Below are 21,544 nucleotides of genomic sequence, written 5' to 3'. Positions count from 1 at the left end.
CGGTGTTGTCCTCACTTCCCTCAAAGGCGACAAGCTCAGATATGCGCTGCAGATCCATTTCGCCGCCTCCAATAACGTTGCTGAATACGAGGCGCTCATTCATGGGCTCCGGCTTGCCAAAGAACTTGGCATTCGTCGGATCCTGTGTTATGGCGACTCCGACTTAGTGGTCCAGCAGTCATTTGGCGATTGGGACGCCAAGGATGCAAACATGGCGAGTTACTGCTTCCTTGTACAGCAACTCAGTGGATATTTTGAGGGGTGCAAGTTCCTTCACGTGCCAAGAAATGACAACGACCAAGCAGACGCCCTGGCACGAATTGGCTCCACCCGCCAAGCAATACCATCTAGCGTCGCCCTTCGGCGCCTCCTCAAGCCGTCTGTCAAGCCTTCACCAGAATCAGACTCCATCTTTGTGCCGGCTCCCCCCGAAGAAGTCGGATCCGACTCAAGAGCCCCAGCAGGCGGCACGAGAATTCTTACAAATGGCTCCAAGAACGCCGCAGTCGAAGCCAGCCCGAGAACTTCAGAACCGGCCCGGGGACTACAACGACCATTCCGAAGACTCCAGAACTCGGCCCGGGGACTGCACTAGTCGGCCCGCGGACTTCATCAATCCAGCAAGTGGCCGCGGACTCCAGCCCGCTGCCTCCCAACCCAGCCGCCCTCGTCCAAGTCGCAGTACTAGCAGTTGAAGAAATAGCAGCACCCTCATGGGCCCAGCCCATCCTCAAGTTCCTAATGAGCAAAGAGCTGCCAACCGATGAAATCTTGGCTCGGCAAGTACAATGCCGAGCGGCAGCTTACACCATAGTTAACAGAGAGTTGGTCAGGCGCAGCGTCACTGGTGTCTACCAGCATTGCGTCAAGCCAGAGCAAGGCCAAGCAATTCTCAAAGACATCCATCAAGGCGAGTGCGGCCACCATGCGGCTTCAAGAGCACTCGTCGCCAAAGCCTTTCGACACGGTTTCTTCTGGTCAACCGCCCTAGAAGAGGCCAAAGAATTGGTCCAAATGTGCAAAGGGTGCCAGAAGTTCCGCTCCAAGCCACATCAGCCGGCTTCTGCACTCAAGACTATCCCCATCGTCTGGCCCTTTGCGGTTTGGGGCCTGGACATGGTGGGACCATTCAAAACAGCACGAGGCGGCCTAACTCACTTACTTGTCGCGGTGGACAAGTTCACCAAGTGGATAGAAGTAAAGCCCATCAAGAAGTTGAATGGTACAACTGCAGTGAATTTCATCGCCGACATCACGACTCGGTACGGCATACCACACAGCATCATCACCGACAATGGCACAAATTTCGCCAAAGGTGCCTTGGCCCGTTTCTGCGCGACACAGGGCATCCGACTAGACTTAGCGCCCGTTGCCCATCCGCAGTCAAACGGCCAGGTAGAGCGAGCAAACGGCCTCATCCTGTCCGGCATCAAGCCTCGGCTGGTCGAACCACTAGAGCGTTCGGCCGGCTGTTGGCTTGATGAGTTGCCAGCCATCCTCTGGAGTCTGCGCACGACTCCAAACAAGTCAACCGGCTTCACACCTTTCTTCCTCGTCTACGGTGCTGAAATCGTCATCCCGACGAACATAGAGTTCGACTCCCCTCGAGTCACCATGTACACCGAGTAGGAAGCAGAAGAAGCATGTCAAGACGGTGTCGACCTGCTGGAAGAGGGCCGGCTGTTGGCACTCAGCCGGTCCAACATCTACCAGCAGAGCCTGCGCCGATACTACAACAGGATGGTCAGGCCGAGATCTTTCCAAGAGGGCGACCTTGTGCTTCGACTGATCCAGCGAACAACCGGCCAGCACAAGCTGTCGGCACCATGGGAAGGCCCATTCATTATCAGCAAAGTGCTGGGCAACGACTCCTACTACCTGATCGACGCTCAGAAGCCCCGAGCAGGCAAGAGGGACGACTCCGGCAAAGAGACGGAACACCCATGGAATGCAAATCTTCTCCGAAGATTTTACAGTTGATGCAGTATGTATCACGCTACCCTTTGTATTAAAGTACCAAGACTTTGGGGCCCCCGAGACGAGCTCGGGGACTGCCCTTTTTGTTACTGTATAATAAGAATTATGCCTTCGAGTATACTACTCTTTGTTATGCCGCTTGGCACTGGGCTCGACTAGTCGGCCCAGGGACTCGCTGCCTCGCGCTATGGAATGCTTCCTGCAGTCAGACAAGTAGTGTGTGGTGTCTAAGCCGTCTCCTGTCAGAAGCCGCAGCTCGCAGAGCGACTGTTTGGTGGGCAGGAGTAAGGAAGAATGGGCGCCCACATGAAAAATGGCTAAGGACTCAAAGCATAAACATAGCTTAAGCCGGCTTCCAGCCTCTCTTAGCAAAGCTGACTTTTGAGCAGTCGGCTTGCCGCTTTCTATCCAACTTGTTAAAAAGACTCTAAAAAATGGCCAAGTACTTGCCTTCCCAAAGTAGCCAAGCATTTGATCCAGAGGCGGTCCGCAGAACGGCCGTCCGACTGGCAAGGCGGCTAATAAGGGAAGGCGGCAAAGGAAAAAGCCAAAAGAGCAAAGAGCAAGGAAAGATAGAATTCGGATAAATATTTACATAACATAGGCCCTTGGCCAAATCTTCAAGCATAAGTTCAAAATACACCCCGCGGGTGGAATTGTTCGAATTAACAAGTTCTTCAAAGACTACTAAAGCAGATAAGATGAAGGCAAGACGGCAGCCTAGGAAGCGGCAGACGGGTTCGGAGGGTCGGAAGAGACGGCGGTGTCAGGCGCCGGGGCGACCGGCTGGACAGTCTCGGCTTGATCGTCTCCGGCGGCAGCCGGCTCGGTCGGGCGCGGCTTGTTGCTGGAGGCGCGGTCGAGCTGAGGCTGGTCGCCCGCTCCGTCTTCTGGCGCCTCCTTCTCACCTTCGTCCTCCGCCTCGCCTTCCTCCTCGGCGCTGGAACCAATCACCTCCGCCGAGTCCTCGTCATAATACGGGTTCATCCCAATCCACTCCGGCGGCGCCTCCCCGCCGTCTTCAGCCCGATCAGGGACGAAGACGTTGGTGTCTGCGTAGTCGGCGATCGCCACCGCACGCGCGACGAGGGCGTCTTCCACAGCTATCAGCTCCGCCTGGGCCTCTGACCGGAACGCGGCCAACCGGTCCAGGTCCAGCCCTGGATACCACGCCTTGACGAATTCCAAGGCCCAGCGCGCTCCAGCCCGGGCCGAGGAACCCTTCCAGGCCTCAAGACGACTAGCCGCGACCTCCATCCAGTCGGCAGTCCGACTGGAAGTGTGCAAAACCGGCATGTCTGGCCACAGGGCAACAATCGCCTGGGCGCCGGCACGTTGAAGCTGGCGCAGCATCCGATGGGCCAGCCGCAGACGAGCCTCGATGCTCAGAAGCTGCTCATCGAGGGTCCGAGGGGCGTTGGCGGCAATCTCTACGCCATTTGCCCTCCGCGCCTCGCGATCAACCTCAATGGCCTGAGTGGCCGCCTGCGAGTGGCCAGGGAAGAAGTCTGCCAAGACAAAAAAGAAGCAAGTCAAAAAATCAGGAGTCAGCCCGACCCATAGTCAGCGGCTCAAAGAAAGTAAAGAAACTCACCGTCGACGATGTCCTCAATCTCATGGAAGACGGAGGTCAGCAGTGCCTCCTTGTCGGTCCAGGAGGAGCGCTCGCTTTCGAACTCGGCTAGGAGAGCAGTCTCTTTCTTCCCTGCCTCATCCTGCGCCTTCTTGAGCAGCTCCCTTTGCTCCGCCAGGTGCGCAGCCAGCAGGTTGCGCTCCGCAGCGAGCTTGCTGCACTCCTCCCCCTTGGCACACAAGGCGGTGTTGGCTTCGCCCAGCTGCTGCTGAAGAGTGGCGTTGGCCTCTGAAGAATAAAAAGGAAAAGACGTTAAGTCGTCAACAAAGAAGATCGCCGGGAAGATCCGGCCCGACTGCTCAGCAGTCGGCCTGAATCTCGGGGACTACAGCCCGCGGGTGCGCCAGTGCGCCCCCACGAAGAAGAAGGAGGACTCACTCTGGCTCTCCGACAAGTCGGCAGTCCGCCTGCCCAGCTCCTTAACATTGTGGTTGAAGGCAGTGACGCGGAGGTTGTGATACTCATGTGATAAGAATTTTAGACAAAGATAAGTATTGGACATCGCCAGAAGGAGTTCCGAGCCGCCTGCTCAGCAGCCAGCCTGAAACTCGGGGACTACACCCAGTGGGTGCGCTGGCGCGCCCCCCACAGAGAAGAACAAGGAAAAACAAAGTCAAAAAATGAAAGCATACCTGGACGGCTGCTCGCGACGCCAGATGCGCCTTGGTGTTGTTCTGGATGGCGTCGCCCTCGGCTCGCAGTTTCGCCTGAACGTCCAGAAGCGCCTGGTTCAGTGGGCCTGTGCCGCCTCCTCGCACCCACCCAACGGGCGCGGCACTCGTCGCCTCAGCGTTTGGGATGGCTGAGCTGGCGGCGCTGGTCGCCAAGGGGCGTGGCGCCGAAGTCGCCTTCTCAAGGCGGCGGCGCGCTGGCGAGGCGACTTGAAGGAGCAGCTTCGCCACGGACTCGTCCTCAGTCGGCGGCACCAGCGGGCCTGCTGGCTGTTTACCTTGCGCACTCCCAGACGGTGGAGGAGGCGGCGGTGGCGGCACGGCCGTGTCCGACATGGAGGCCTTGCCGCTTTCCCTCTCCATGACAGGGTTCTCGCCGCCGGCTTCCCCAGTCTGCCCCGTGAACTCCGGGGGCGGCAACGCGGAGTTCAGCAGGATGACGAGCAGCGCCGATTGGCAGTGCGTGGCCTCCTCAGCTCGCTGCCTTGCCGCAATGGCGGCTTCGGCCTCATCCAGCTTCCTCTGGGCGGAGGCCGCCGCCTTCTCGGCCTCCGCCTTCTCCAGGCGGGCGTCTTCGTCCTCGTCACGCTTCTCCCGTGCGTTCCGCTCCGTCGCCTCCCGGAGGTCGGCGGCGGGGTCAATCCGCCGAGTAGTGGCGGACGTCTCTGCCGACCCCATGACGGAGGCGGCGGCGACCCTCTCAAAGGTAAGGGGAGCCCTGAAGCGAGGAAGGCATGTAAAACATTTGGACAAGATTCACCAGTAGAAAACACGACAAAAGGCGGAAGCACTTACGTGGAGACCGGTGGCGGCTTTTTCACTTCCTTACGGAAGCGGTTGGCCTTCGCGATTGCCTCTTCCTGCTTGGTCGCGGCGGTTGCCCCCTTGAACTTCTTCGACTGGCCGCCAAGCAAGCTCGGCCCGGCCCGACGCCTCTTCGCGCCGTCTTGACAATCCAAGCCAGCGGAGGAACTCGCGCTCGGCTGGCCAACCCTTGGTTGGTGGCGCGGAGCAACTTCCCCCTCGGCGTCATCATCAGGCCCATCGGCAAAGGTGGCCGAGGGCCTGAAGCCTCCTCCTCTTCCTCCTCCTCCTCCTTCGGCGTCGGCCTCCATTGCCGCGGCCCCCAAGTCAGGGTCGTCGACGTCACTCTCCGCTCGGTTAGAGACGAACTGACGGGTCGGGCCTGCGGTGCCGGCTGAAGGCTGGATGAGGGGGTTCTGCTCGAGAAAAACCAAAAAGATCAGAAGTCGGATTCGTCTGCAAAAGAAGACAGAACAAGAAGAGAGACGACTTACAGCAGGCGGGGGGTTGGCGCGTGAGTACGACTCCTTTCCGAACCGCCAATCCGCCGCGAGATTGCAGTTTGTGATGTAATTCACCGTGTCCGCCACCTCCGCGTGGGGCATGTCCTTGGAGCACATCCGACTCGGATCCCGGTGGCCGCTCATCTGACAGATTAGATGAAGTCGGCCTTGGAGCGGGAGGAATCGGCGCGCCATGAAGGCGGCCAGCAGGTCGGCCCCGATCAAACCCTCCGACTACGTCAGTACTCGGAGTCGTGCGACGGCGGCGGCGCCAGCGGGAGTCAGCATCTTGACCCGGTGGGACTAGCTGGGGAGCCTCCCAGCCGGTGCGCCGGCTTCGTAAGGCGGCAGATTGACCCATTCGCCGTCTGGGGCGACGTTCTTCACATAAAAATAAAACCGTTGCCACATCTTCACCGACTTAATCAGCGGGATGGTGGGAAACGGGTTGTCGGCCACCGATCTCCGCATCGCGATGAAGGCACCACACTGGGTCGGCACGCCGGCGACGTGCGTGCCGAGATTGGACTGAAAGAACTCCCCCATAGCTCGATGGTGGGGAGAACACCGAGGAAGCCTTCGCACAAGGTGGCGAAGGCAGCCAGCAGCATCACCGTGTTCGGGGTAAGGTGGTGCGGATGGAGCCCGTGAAACTCCAAGAAGGAGCAGAAGAAACCGCTCGCCGGCAGCCCCAGGCCGCGCATGAGGTGCGAGCGGAATACAACCCGCTCTCCCTCCTCCGGCGCGGGCGATACTTCCCTCTCCGGCGCGGCGCGGTCCCGCACTAAGTCCTCACCGAGGAGGCGACGCGTCTTACGAAGGAACTCAATGTGGTTGTCATCCACCTCGGAGCCGTCCCACACGCCGGAGCGCACGGCAGGAGGTGCGGCGGCGAAGGAAGAGCTCATCGATGCGGGCGTGGCGTGGTTCGGCGCGGCGGCGGCGAGAAGAAGAAGAAGCAAGAGGAAGTGAAGGGAGTAGGGGAAATGGGCGCGCGTGCTCCGCCGCCCCCCTCCTCCCGCCTACTTATAGGCTCGTGGGCTGAGAAGCCGATGGGGCGGACGTGGGATTAACTGTGCCCAGGACCCCCACGCCCCCACGATTTACCACACGAAGTAACTGCGCGCAGTTATGACGTGGAAATCCCAACTGTCCCCACGGCGGCAACAGATCCGTTCGCGTGCCGAGGCGTGGTAGTGGTGGGCCCCGCCTGACGCCCTGCCCCGTCGCGCGCGTGGGTGGGCAGACTGACCTTGCCGCGTGGCGCCACGCGACGGATCCGCAACGAGCAATTGCCCGGAAGATTATCAGGCACGCTGCCTGGATCCCGCTACGACCTTCAAACTCTTTAAGGGGCAAGACGGCCTTCTGTGAGTCCGGCTCCAGCTAGTCGGCCTAGAGGAGGACGGCGAGCAAGGTCCAGATTCCACCACCAAAAGGATGAAACCGTTGAGACTCCTCGACATGTCACCCTCGGCGCCTCACCAGCTTCGGGGACTACTGTCGGAGTAATGGGCCACGGGTAGGCTAACCCGAGCCCTTGAACCTTTCAAGACATCGGGGCAGACTGCGCCCTTCAAGACCCCACGATAAGGAGCCGCCTTCGGGAAGTCGGCGGCAAGGCCGCCGACTGCCCCTCGCGGCCGAGTCCCAGGGTCGACTTCGAGATAAGCCGACTCCTAACTGACGGCTTCCAGAGAAGCCGGCTATGGGGAGTCGGCCCGCGACTCCAACCACCTCCTGCCTTCGCCATGATGGACGGGACGGGGTACGGTCACCGCGTGGCCCATCCCTGCCCCGCTTGTGAAGGGCTGGCATGGCTACAGTGCATCGTATCGCTGGAGATCTCCATCCGGCGCGTCACTGTTGCCATGCCTGCCTGGACCTCAGCCCCCGTGGGCGGCGCACTGTGCCCACGATGGCCTGCCTGTACGGCCTAGAGATGGCGGGTCCCATCCGTCAGCAGGGATACAGAAGACGGAGAGAGCGCCACAAGACGGACCCGTTGGGAGTTGGCCTCTTGGAGTCGGCCGACCCCTCCCACGGGCCCGGCACGCCATTAACCAGACAAGACGGGGAATGGCGAGAGTGATCGTCCGTCAGGCGGCGACACTGTTGCCATGACCTCATGACCAAGCCAGCGTCATTGGAGGCATGGCTACAGTAATACGTAGCCGGCATGACCCGCCCACGGCGGACAGGACCTATCGGCTCCGTACCAGGCCTATTGGCGGGGCCCGCCAGTCGGCGGGCCCCAGTAGTCGGTGGAGAAGACGGTGGCCTGAGAGACATATAGCTGGGACCCACACCCAGTTGGATTACCATTGTATCCCTGGGGGGGCGGGCCTATATAAGTCCCCCGGGGCACCCATGCAAGGGGGATCGCTTCTTTAGCACTAGATCAGATCATATAGGAAGGAGGGAGCTAGCCTTGCCTTCTCCTACCTCCAGGAAACAGCTCAAGGAGCAACCTTGTACTCACTTTGCCATAGTGATCATGCGGAGACCCCGCAGAGCAGCAGTAGGGGTGTTATCTCCACGGAGAGCCCTGAAGCTGGGTAAGATTCGCCGGGGTGCATGCCTTTGCCTCATCCCGTTTCCAGGCACCGGTGACGTTCTACTCGCCCCCACCATGATAAGCCATCCTTTGGCATATGTCGCACCCAACCCCCGACAGGGTGGGTACGCGCGCGGCGGGGATTGCAGATGCACTAGTAGAAAAAGGGTCTAATGTTCAGCACATTAGTCCCGGTTTCTAGATGAACCGGCACTAATGTGACCATTAGTGCCGGTTCAAACGGCTAGGCAGGCATCGCTCATTAGTACCGGTTCGTGGCGTACCTTTAGTACCGGTTCATGCCATGAACCGGTACTAAAGAGGCTGTTGGCAGGCTGGGACCCCACCAGCACATTTAGTACCGGTTCATGCCACAAACCGGTACTAAAGTTGTTTAGTTGCAGCGGTTTTTTAGTCCCACCTCGCTCGGCTTACAGGGTTTTTACCACCTTAAATATGTTACTTCTCAAACTATCACAACTACTTGGTCTTAAGTAAACTCTATGTGTAGGATCTGTGGCCGCACTAGGAATCTTCGCCGGTTCATAAACCGACGAAGATTCCTATTAACAATTTAGATTCTACACAAAGAGATCATTGATGATCAATGTATTTTTGATGTATATTTTTTATGCGTTCAGTATGCACCATTCAAAGTCACGTCATCACCTTTCAATCCTTTCTGCCATCATTTGCTATTTTTAATGCATTTACAGATTTTATTTGAGCTAAATGACCATGAAATTGAAAATCACTACAAATGAACTCTGAAAAGGTTGAAACTTGGCATGATATTATCATTTCACCCACATAACATGTGCGAAAAAGTAGAGAGGGTTAGGGCAAAAACTGGATGCACCTCGTGTACAAACTGCACAATTTCTTTCGAAGTATGAGGATTTCGGATGAAAACTCATGTGTTATACCGGCACTTCATTTTTTTTAAAGTTATTACAACTCCAGACTTTTTTATTTCGTTCAGGATGCACCATTCAAAGCCACGTCATCAACTTTCAACCCTTTCTGACATCATTTGCTATTTTTCATGCATTTATAGATTTGTTTTGAGCTAAATGATCCTAAAATTGAAAAGCACTACAAATGAACTCTGAAAAGGTTGAAACTTGGCATGATATCATCATTTCACCCACATAGCATGTGCGAAAAGTAGAGAAGGTTACGACAAAAACTGGATGCACTTCGTGTACAAATTGGACAATCTCTTTTCAAGTATCAGGGTTTCGGACAAAAACTCATCTGTTACACCAGCACTTCATTTTTTAAACTTACTACAACTCCAGATTCTGTTTTTGCGTTCAGTATGCACCATTCAAAGCCACGTCATCAACTTTAAACCATTTCTGACATCATTTGCTATTTTTCATGCATTTACAGATTTGTTTTGAGCTAAATGGCCCTGAAATTGAAAAGCACTACAAATGAACTCCGAAAAGGTTGAAGCTTGCATAGTATCATCATTTCACTCACATAGCATATGTGCGAAAAATTAGAGAGGGTTACCGCAAAAACTGGATGCACTTCATGTACAAACTGGACAATCTCTTTTGAAGTATCAGGGTTTCGGACGAATTTTTTTGTACCTAAAGCAAAACTATTCACAAAGAAACTCTAAATACAGTATAAAACTACTCAGAAATAAATAAAAGAATATTAAATTTTTTGTACCTAAGCAAAAATATTCACAAAGAAACTATAAATACAGTATAAAACAACTCAGAAATAAATAAAAGAAAATAAATAAAGTAAAAAAGAAAAAAACAACATAAACAAAAACTCTGCGTGCTGCCGAGTGGACCTGCCTGGCCTTGGGCCTGGAAATAGGCCCATAAGGCCGAGCAGGCCCACAGGGCAGCGCAGCAAAATTAGGCCCGAAAGCCTGCTAAAGAGAGGAGCTCGAGAGAGCTGCCGCACTGGGGCTTATAAACCAGTGCGGACGCCTCTCGACTAGCGAGGTGGGACTAAACTTGCCGCACAGGACCTGCGCCAGCGCAGGCCTTTAGTACCGGTTCATGGCTCCAACCGGTACTAAAGGGTGGTCTTTAGTACCGGTTAGAGCCACGAACCGGTACTAAAGCTGGTTGCTTCCCGCCTTTTGGCCTGGCCAAATTTGACCTTTAGTACCGGTTTGTGGCACCAACCGTACTAAAGGCCTCTCCTATATATATAGCACTTATAAAAATTTCAGTTAATTTTCTTCTCATCTTCTTCGTCGTCCGCGCCCGTCCCCGTCGCCGCCGCACCCGTCCTCGTCGCCCTGTCATCCCGTCGCCGCGCTCGTCGCCCTGTCGCCGCCCCCGTCACGTGCGCCCATTGCCGTACGTCCCCGTTGCCGTCGCCGTTGCTGCCGTACGACCCCATTCCCCGTCGCCACCCCAGGCCGTCACGCGCGCCTGGCCCGTCCTCGTACGTCGCCGCCCCCGGTCGCCTCGCATCGCCGGCCATCGCTTCGCATCGCCGGCCGTTGCTCTGCTGTAAATATTTTCATTTTTCTGTTTTTTAATTTTTTATACTTCTAGTTTATATAAATATTAGATTAATGTCAATTGTTAGATGATTATATAGAAATGTTAGATATTAATGTCATAGATGAATTAGATAAAAAATAATGTAGATATAATGTCAAATGTTAGATGAATTAAATGAACGGAAACACTAACGCCCACACGTGTGGGCATTCCCCAACTCGCCCACACGTCTGGATCGTCGTTCGCTGTCTTTTGGACGAATCTTGACACGAAAAAGTGGATTTGGTGTGCCACGTAGGACGGGGCTGGTGTGTGGGCATTGGAGAGTTTGCCCACACGCTCGCACCATGCTGTTTGCCAGCTGCGCTGTGTGGGCGAACTAGTTTCTACACACACAATCAGCCACCTACTTCATGCGCATGTGGACGAACTACTTTTCACCCACACGACACTCCTACGTTGTGGATGGCAATTGCACTTAGGTGAACGTGGCAACTAGGTAAACACACATGGCAAACTGTGATTTTTTGCTAGATGGCAACTGCAGTTGCGCGTACGTGGCAACCAGATAAACACACATGGAAACTGTGATTAACAATACATGGCAACTATGGTTGAACCACAAGTGGCAACTAGGTAAACACACATGGCAACTACTGTTTGACCATATATGGCAAGTAGCTAATCACACACAGCAACTATGGTTTGATTACACGCGGCAACTACCATAAATTAGACATGGCAACTATAGTTAACCAAAACACATAGAGTTTTCATGCTTTTACAAATACACTTGCCATCCCGGATAACTACATCTGCCAACCATGATGGCAACTAAATCGTCATCCCGCGGTGTACCTAACGTAGCTGCGCCAGGACATGTGGGCATTTTTGCTTCATGCCACACGCGTGGGGTGGAGATGAGTAGTACTTGTTGGCGTGTGGCACGAAGTAGCCGCGCCCACACATGTGGGCAATTCTAATGTCTGCTCACACACAACCCGTGTGGGCTGCCTCCTGCTCACATCACACATGGTGTGTGGGCGCATGTCGAATATACGACATGTGTGGCAGCTATCGGCGTCCTTAGATGAATTAGATAGATAAATTTAGGTATATATATGAGATTTGATGATCTAACAATTAATTAAAAGTTTACTATAGAACTAGTTGATCTAATAATTAATTAAAAGATTTAAGAGTTTACTATATATGAGATTTTAGTAAGAAGCTTAATAGAACTAGATTATTTTTAGTAAGTGCTTAGTTGAATTAATAGAACTAGTTGAATTAATAGAACTAGCTAGTTGAATTAATAGAACTGCTAGTAAGTGTTTATATCAATTAATGTTTCAACTATATATGAACATAGGAAATGTCTGACGAGGAGAATGATTTTGTTATGTGAGAATACTGTGAAGATAAGCGCATCATGTGCGATAGAAATTTTTCCTAGTTGATGGTAGACGCTTCAGCATCAAACTGGATGAGACCTTCGAAGTGGATGCAGTAAGTCACAACGACAAGTCCTTTTTCGTAATTAAGCATATGCTTCATTTGCTTCATAATTTTTTTACTATTCTACTAGCGTATCCCCTGCCATGCAAGAATTTTTGTCTTCGGTAAGATATGTTTCAATACTATGAAAACTATGGAGGTAAAGGGAGTTTACTTGAAGACCGAGCATGGTTATACTTTCCACGCAAAATTATGCAATGCAGACACCTACACCTATTTTGAATGCAAAACTTGGCACGCACTATGTAATGAGGATACAGACCTAGGGTAGGGTCACATGCCTGACCTATACGCCCTATCTAAGGTCACTACCCTAGAAGAAAAGAAGCTCAAGGGACAATAAAGGGTACCCAGTAAAGGTGTCGAGTGCAATCCACTCGACCAACAAACCACTCGGATACCCCTCCTTCCCGAAGTCATACGACCAGGCAACCACTCGACCGTACAAGAAACCACTCGACCTACTGAAGACCAGAAGTCACTCAGAACAGCAACGAGCGAGTATTCACTCCGTAGTCTTTAAGATCATTAAAGGCATTTAAGACTGGCGTTACCAGTAACGCCTCAATCTTTATGTACATTCAACCCTCTGTAACGGGAGATGGTTGGGGTCCTGGCAAACTCTATATAAGCCACCACCTCCTCTGGGACAAGGGTTCGCACCCCCGGTAATGTACACACATACTCATAATCCAGTCGACCGCCTTCGGGCACTGAGATGTAGGGCTTTTACCTCCTCCGAGAGGGGCCTGAACTCGTAAACACTAGCGTACAACCTTGTTGTAGCTAGGACCTTGCCTCTCCATACATACCCCCTATTCTTACTGTCAGACTTAGTACCACGACATTTGGCGCCCACCATGGGGCAAAGCATCTTAGCAACTTCCGGCGAGGTTGCATTTTCTACGACCTTCATCACCATGGTTTCCAGTGGCGATTTGGTCATGGGCCGCGAGATCTGGCTCAGCGCGCTCATCTTCGTCGCCGACGATTTCACCTGGCTCCAGGAGGCTCCCCTCGACGTCGAGGCCCTTCCGGCTCGTGGCTTGGTGCACTTCCGTGCGAGCTCCTACGACGTCCTCCTCAGGCAGCCATCTTCACCATATTCATCGGCCGTCGCGTCGTCGACTCATTCTGCTGGACGCTGCCGCAAGAGGTCTGTCCGTTCACGGCTCCAGCGATGGGTGAGACACGCGGTGGCTTGTCAATCCATCACCCCAAGTCGCGGCTATTGAGCCCGACATGTATTCTCGCGGATCGGTCGATCTGCCGACTGATTTCGCAGATACTCTTTCTGAAAGCAGGAGTTGTGATCCCGCGGCGGAAGTCCTCATGGTCGACTCCCTTCGCGGTTCGCCTGGCTTTCATCGCAGCAGCAACGGCGGCAGGAGCGTCGGCCCGTCACTCGACCACGAAGAGTACCAGCCTCAACCTCTCAGCTCGCAGCAGAGGGAGGAGCTGCACCGCCGCAACGTGGAGGCTCTCCAGACCCCCATCATAGGGGAAACCGCTAAGGCCTGTGCCTTGGAGGCAGTGCGCCTGGCCACTCTGGCTGAGCACACTTGTCTGGAGACTCTCCAACATTCTCTCGACGAGCGTGCTCGTTGACTGATTCCTGAATCTAGTCGACGCGCACGATAGTTGTTTCCACCGGAGTCTATTCTGTACACCGATTTAGAATTTGGCAGTGGCTGCGCGTATTGCAGAGTCTATTCAGCCGTCCCGTTCAGAGGCAGGGAGAGGCCTGGAACAGATCAGGGCGCTGCTCCGAGCAGCGGGAGACCAGAACTCCGCTGTTTCCCAGTCGCGGAATAGAATCCACAGCAGATCAGTGAGAGCGGACACCGTTTAGTCGGCTCACAGTTCAAGGCCCCCTTTGCGGCAGGGAGGCCGCAATCACTGTCAAGATCGATACTTGGGAAGGGCTCATGGCGAATATGATCGTGAGTACGCCCATGAAAACTACCGTTGAGCACCTTCGCCCCTTCCGAGGGACGGTTCATACGCGCCCAGGCGCAATGACGATAGGCGTCCGTACGGGAACGACTGCAGAGTTCCAGTCCACCCCAGAGAACCTGGCTTTGATGCAAGGTCCGTCCTTATGCAAGGTCTGGTCGATCGAAACAGAGCATACAGAGAAGGGCTGGATCGGGACAGACCCAGTGGAGGCAGATTCCACGTTTCCGGCCCCGAGTGTTTTGGAAGGGCCATCAGAGCTCTTGAGATACCCCATAACTTCAGAATGGCGACTGGCGTCAGCAAGTTTACGGGCGAGTCGAAGTCTGATAATTGGCTCGAAGATTACTGAGTGGTTGTGCACATCGGCGGTGGCAGCGATGAGGTGGCCATGAAGCACCTTGCTCTGATGCTTGAAGGGTCTGCCAGAGCTTGGCTGACTCAGTTGGCCCCTGGGAGTATTTTGAGTTAGGATGAGTTGGCCCAAGTGTTCACCAGAATGTTTGAGGGAACTTGCAAGAGGCCAGCCGGTCTACCAGAACTACAACATTGTGTGCAGAAACCGAATAAAACCCCGAGGGACTATATCCAGAGATGGATCACTCTGCACCACACAGTGGAAAATGTGTTTGATCACCAAGCAGTATGTGCCTTCAAGGAAGGCATTCGCTACAGGGATCTTGTCCTGAAATTCGGTCGGACAGGAGATATGTCCTTGACTCGGATGATGGAGATTGCTACTCAGTACGTTAACAGCGAAGAGGAAAACCGACTCCGGAGTGGCAAGCACAAAACAGTCGCTCAGGACACCGGGGGAGGGAATTCAAGTCGGAAGCAGACGGGAAAGGTTGAGGCAGCAGGTCCTGCCAAGGCAGCGGTGTTAAATCAGGGAAAGTTACAAAGGGAAACCTAAAGGTCCCTGGACCCCTAAGAAGGTAAAATATCAGGAAGGAAATGATGTGTTGGATTTACCGTGTCACATTCACACCAAGAAGGATGAGGAGGGAAATCTGATTCTCCCCAAGCATACCACTCGACAATGTCGACTCCTTATTCAGAGCTTCCAAGAAAGTAAACCTAATGTCAAGGACAAAGAGCCTAAGAAGGAAGAAGAGGATAAGGGCGAGGACAATGGTCATCCCAATGTCAATGCCACCTTGGTGATTTTTGCCGATATGGAGAGCAAAAATCGACTGAAGGTCATTAACAGAGAAGTAAACATGATTGCTCCGGCAACACCAAGATATCTGACATGGTCAAAGGTCCCTATGTTGGGTAACACAGTAATTTCAAAAAAATTCCTACGCACACGCAAGATCATGGTGATGCATAGCAATGAGGTGAGAGTGTTGTCCACATACCCTCGTAGACCGAAAGCGGAAGCATTAGCACAACGCGGTTTATGTAGTCGTACGTCTTCACGGCCCGACCGATCAAGCATCGAAAGCACGCCACCTCTGAGTTCTTGCACACGTTCAGCTCGATGATGTCCCTCGAACTCCGATCTAGCCGAGTGTCGAGGGAGAATTCCATCAGCACGACGGCGTGGTGACGATGATGATGTTCTACCGATGCAGGGCTTCGCCTAAGCACCACTACGATATTATCGAGGTGGACTGTGGTGGAGGGGGGCACCGCACACGGCTAAGAGGTCTAAGGGATCAATTGTTGTGTCGTTGGGGTGCCCCCCCTCCATATATAAAGGAGGAGAGGAGGGGGCTGGCCAGGAGGAGGAGGCGCTCCTAAAGGGGGGAGTCCTACTCCCATCGGGAGTAGGACTCCTCCTTTTCCTACTTGGAGAGGGAGAGGGAAGGAAGAGGAAGGAGGGAGGAAGGAAAGGGGGGCCCAGCCCCCCTCCCAATTCGGATTGGGCTTGGGGGGCGTGCCCCCTCCCTTGATCCTTTCCCTCCTTTCCACTAAAGCCCATTAAGGCCCATATACCTCCTAGGGGGTTCCGATAACCTCCCGGTGCTCCGGTATTATCCCGATCTCACCTGGAACCATTCCGGTTTCCAAATATAGTCATCCAATATATCGATCTTTACGTCTCGGCCATTTCGAGACTCCTCGTCATGTCCGTGATCACATCCGGGACTCCGAACTACCTTCGATACATCAAAACACATAAACTCATAATATAACCGTCATCTAACTTTAAGCGTGCGGACCCTACAGGTTCGAGAACTATGTAGACATGACCGAGACATGTCTCCGATTAATAACCAATAGCGGAACCTGGATGCTCATATTGGCTCCCACATATTCTATGAAGATCTTTATCGGTCAAACCGCATAACAACATACGTTGCTCCCTTTGGCATTGGTATGTTACTTGCCCGAGATTCGATCGTCGGTATCTCAATACCTAGTTCAATCTCGTTACCGGCAAGTCTCTTTACTTGTTCTGTAATACATCATCCCGCAACTAACTAATTAGTTGCAATGCTTGCAAGGCTTATAGTGATGTGCATTACCGAGTGGGCCCAGAGATACCTCTCCGACAATCGGAGTGACAAATCCTAATCTCGAAATACGCCAACCCAACAAGTACCTTTGGAGACACCTGTAGAGCACCTTTATAATCACCCAGTTACATTGTGACGTTTGGTAGCAGACAAAGTGTTCCTCCGGTAAACGGGAGTTGCATAATCTCATAGTCACAGGAACATGTATAAGTCATGAAGAAAGCAGTAGCAACATACTAAACGATCAAGTGCTAAGCTAACGGAATGGGTCAAGTCAATCACATCATTATCCTAATGATGTGATCCCGTTAATCAAATGATAACTCTTTGTCCATGGCTAGGAAACATAACCATCTTTGATAAACGAGCTAGTCAAGTAGAGGCATACTAGTGACACTTAGTTTGTCTATGTATTCACACATGTATCATGTCTCCGGTTAATACATTTCTAGCATGAATAATAAACATTCATCATGATATAAGGAAATAAATAATAACTTTATTATTGCCTCTAGGGCATATTTCCTTGAGTCTCCAATTTGCACTAGAGTCAATAATGTAGATTACACAGTAATGATTCTAACACCCATGGAGCCTTGGTGCTGATCATGTTTTGCTCGTGGAAGAGGCTTAGTCAACGGGTCTGCAACATTCAGATCCATATGTATCTTGCAAATCTCTATGTCTCCCACCTAGACTTGGTCCCGGATGGAATTGAAGCGTCTCTTGATGTGCTTGGTTCTCTTGTGATATCTGGACTCCTTTCCCAAGGCAATTGCACCAGTATTGTCACAAAAGATTTTCATTGGACCCGATGCACTAGGTATGACACCTAGATCGGATATGAACTCCTTCGTCCAGACTCCTTAATTTTCTGCTTCCGAAGCAGCTATGTATCCGCTTCACATGTAGATCCCGCCACGACGCTTTGTTTAGAACTGCACCAACTGACAGCTCCGCCGTTCAATATAAACACGTATCCGGTTTGCGATTTAGAATCGTCCGGATCAGTGTCAAAGCTTGCATCGACGTAACCATTTACGACTAGCTCTTTGTCACCTTCATAAACGAGAAACATATCCTTAGTCCTTTTCAGGTATTTCAGTATGTTCTTGACTGTTGTCCAGTGATCCACTCCTGGATTACTTTGGTACCTCCCTGCTAAACTAATAGCAAGGCACACATCAGGTCTGGTACACAGCATTGCATACATGATAAAGCCTATGGCTGAAGCATGGGGAACTTTTTTCATTTTCTCTCTATCTTCTGTAGTGGTCGGGCATTGAGTCTGAGTCAATTTCACACCTTGTATTACAGGCAAGAACCCTTTCTTTGCTTGATCCATTTTGAGCTTTTTCAAAACTTTATCAAGGTATGTACTTTGTGAAAGTCCAATTAAGCGTCTTGATCTATCTCTATAGATCTTGATGCATAATATGTAAGCAGCTTCACCGAGGTCTTTCATTGAAAAACTTTTATTCAAGTATCCTTTTATGCTATCCATATCATTTCCAATCAATAATATGTCGTCCACATATAGTATTAGAAATGCTACAGAGCTCCTGATACGTCCATTTTGCATCATGCTTTTATATCAATATTTACTGCATTATGGGCTATTATTACACATTATATCTCAATACTTATGGCTATTCTCTCTTATTTTACAAGGTTTACCATGAAGAGGGGGAACGGCCGGCAACTGGAATTCTGGCTGAAAAAGGAGCAAACGTTGGAAACCTATTCTGCACAACTCCAAAAGTCCTGAAACTCCACGAAACCACCTTTTGGATTTATTAAGGAATTATGAGCAAAAGAAATAGGCCAAGGGGCCCACACCCTGTCCAGGAGACAAGGGGGCGCCCCCCCCACTATAGGGCGCGCCCCTATCTCCTGGGCCCCCTGGTGGGCCTCCGACGACCATCTTCTGCTATATGAAGGGTTTTGTCCTAGAAAAATTCGTGGGCAAGCTTACGGGACGAAACTCCGCCGCCCCGAGGCAGAACCTTGGCGGAATCAATCTAGGGCTCTGGTGCAGCTGTTCTGCCGGGGACACTTCCCTCCGGGAGGGGGAAATCATCACCTACGTCATCACCAACGATCCTCTCATCGGAAGGGGGTCAATCTTCATCATCATCTTCACCAGCACCATCTCCTCTCAAACCCTAGTTCATCTCTTGTATCCAATCTTGTATCCAAAACCACAAATTGGTACCTGTGGGTTGCTAGTAGTGTTGATTACTCCTTGTAGTTGATACTTATTGGTTTACTTGGTGGAAGGTTATATGTTCAGATCCTTAATGCATATTATTACACCTCTGATTATGAACATGATTATGCTTTTTGAGTAGTTACTTTAGTTCCTGAGGACATGGGTGAAGTCTTGCTATTAGTAGTCATGTGAATTTGGTATTCGTTCGATATTTTGCTGAGATGTATGTTGTCTCTCCTCTAGTTGTGTTATGTGAACGTCGACTACATGACACTTCACCATTATTTGGGCCTAGAGGAAGGCATAGGGAAGTACTAAGTAGATGATGGGTTGCTAGAGTGACAGAAGCTTAAACCCTAGTTTATGAGTTGCTTCGTTAGGGGTTCATATGGACCCATATGTTTAATGTTGTGGTTAGGTTTACCTTAATACTCCTTTTTGTAGTTGCGGATGCTTGCAATAGGGGTTAATCATAAGTGGTATGCTTGTCCAAGTTAGGGCAGTACCCAAGTGTTGGTCTACCCACATATCAAATTATTAAAGTACCGAACAAGAATCTTATGAACGTGATGAAACTAGCTTGACGATAATTCCCAATGTGTCCTCAGGAGATTCTTCCTTATTATTAGAATTTGTCCAGGCTTATCCTTTGCTACATAAAGGATTGGGCCACCTTACTGCACCTTATTTATTTTATTTACTTTTGCTCGTTACTATTTATCTTATCACAAAACTATCAATCACCTACTATTTCAGTGCTTGCACAGAAAACCTTACTGAAAACCGCTTATCATCTCCTTCTGCTCCTCGTTGGGTTCGACACTCTTACTTATCGAAAGGACTACGATAGATCCCCTATACTTGTGGGTCATCAGTACTCTTTTCTGGCGCCATTGCCGGGGAGCGTAGCGCTCTTGGTGAGTGGAACTTGGTAAGGAAACATTTATTTAGTGTGCTGAAATTTTCTGTTACTTGTCACTATGGAAACTAATACTTTGAGTGGCTTGTTTGGGGTATCTTCACCCCAACCAGAGGAGCAAAGAGATGCTCCTCAACCTACTGAACTTTATGAAAATATTCACTTTGAGATTCCTTCGGGTATGATAGAAAAACTGCTAGCTAATCCTTTTGTAGGAGACGGAACTTTGCATCCCGACTTACACCTTATCTTTGTGGATGAAGTTTGTGGATTATTTAAGCTTGCAGGTATTCCTGATGATGTTTTCAAAAGGAAGGTCTTCCCTTTATCTTTGAAGGGAGATGCAATTACATGGTATAGGCTATGTGATGACACGAGATCTTGGAATTATAAGCGATTGAAATTGGAATTTCACCAGAAGTTCTATCCTATGCATCTTGTTCATCGTGATCGTAATTACATATATAATTTCTGGCCTCGCGAAGGAGAAATCATCTCTCAAGCTTGGGGAGGCTTAAGTCAATGTTATATTCATGCCCCAATCAGGAGCTCTCTCGGGAAATGATTATTCAGAATTTTTATGCTCGGCTTTCTCTTGATATTCGCAACTTGCTCGATACTTCCTGTGCTGGTTCCTATATGCTGAAGACTATTGATTTCAAATGGGACTTATTGGAAAGAATTAAACGCAACTCTGAAGATTGGGGTTCCGACGATGGTAAGGAGTCAGGTATGACACCTAAGTTTGATTGTGTTAAATCTTTTATGGATACCGATGCTTTCCGTGGATTTAGCTCTAAGTATAGACTTGACTCTGAGATATTAGCTACTTTTTGTGAAACTTTTGCTGCTCATGTTGATGTCCCTAAAGAGAAGTGGTTTAAATATAATCCGCCTGTTGAAGTGAAAGTAGTTGCACCTATTACAGTCGAAGAAAAGACTATTACATATAGTGATCCTATTATTCCTACTACTTATGTTGAAAAACCTCCTTTTCCTGTTAGGATAAAAGATCATGTTAAAGCTTCGACTGTTGTTCGTAAGAGTAATACTAGGCTTATACACCTCCTGAGCAAATTAATGTTGAACCTAGTATTGCTATGATTAAAGATCTCTTGGATGAAGACTTAGATGGGCATGTTATTTCTTTCATGGGTGAAACTGCTAATATTGCTAGACCCGATACTAAGACACGTAGACATGTTATAGGCACGCCTGTTATTTCTGTTAAAATAGGAGATCATTGTTAACATGGCTTATGTGATATGGGTGCTAGTGCTAATGCGATACCTTATGATCTTTATAAAGAAATTATGCACGATATTGCACAAGTTGAATTAGAAGATATTCATGTTACAATTAAGCTTGCTAATAGGGACACCATTAAACCTATTGGGATTGTTAGAGATGTTGAATTCTTGTGTGGAAAGATTAAATACCCTGCTGATTTTCTTGTTCTCGGTTCCCCACAAGATGATTTTTGTCCCATTATTTTTGGTAGACCTTTCTTGCATACTGCTAGTGCTAAGATTGATTGTGAAAAGAATATTGTCACTGTTGGCTTAGATGGTATGTCTCATGAGTTTAATTTCACTAAGTTTAGTAGACAACATCGTGAAAAGGAATCATCTGGTAAGGATGGGATTATTGGTCTTGCTTCTATTGCTGTTCCTCCAACTGATCCGTTAGGACAATATTTGCTAGACCATGAAAACGATATGTTTATGAAGGAAAGGGAAGAAATAGATGAAGTGTTCCTTAAACAAGAACCTATGGTAAAATATAATCTTCCCGTTGAAATTCTTGGGGATCCCCCTCCACCCAAGGGTGATCCCGTGTTTGA

This window comes from Triticum aestivum, chromosome 6B (assembly GCF_018294505.1).
Source record: "Triticum aestivum cultivar Chinese Spring chromosome 6B, IWGSC CS RefSeq v2.1, whole genome shotgun sequence".
Taxonomy (NCBI): domain Eukaryota; kingdom Viridiplantae; phylum Streptophyta; class Magnoliopsida; order Poales; family Poaceae; genus Triticum; species Triticum aestivum.
Note: the sequence above shows the minus strand (reverse complement) of the source record.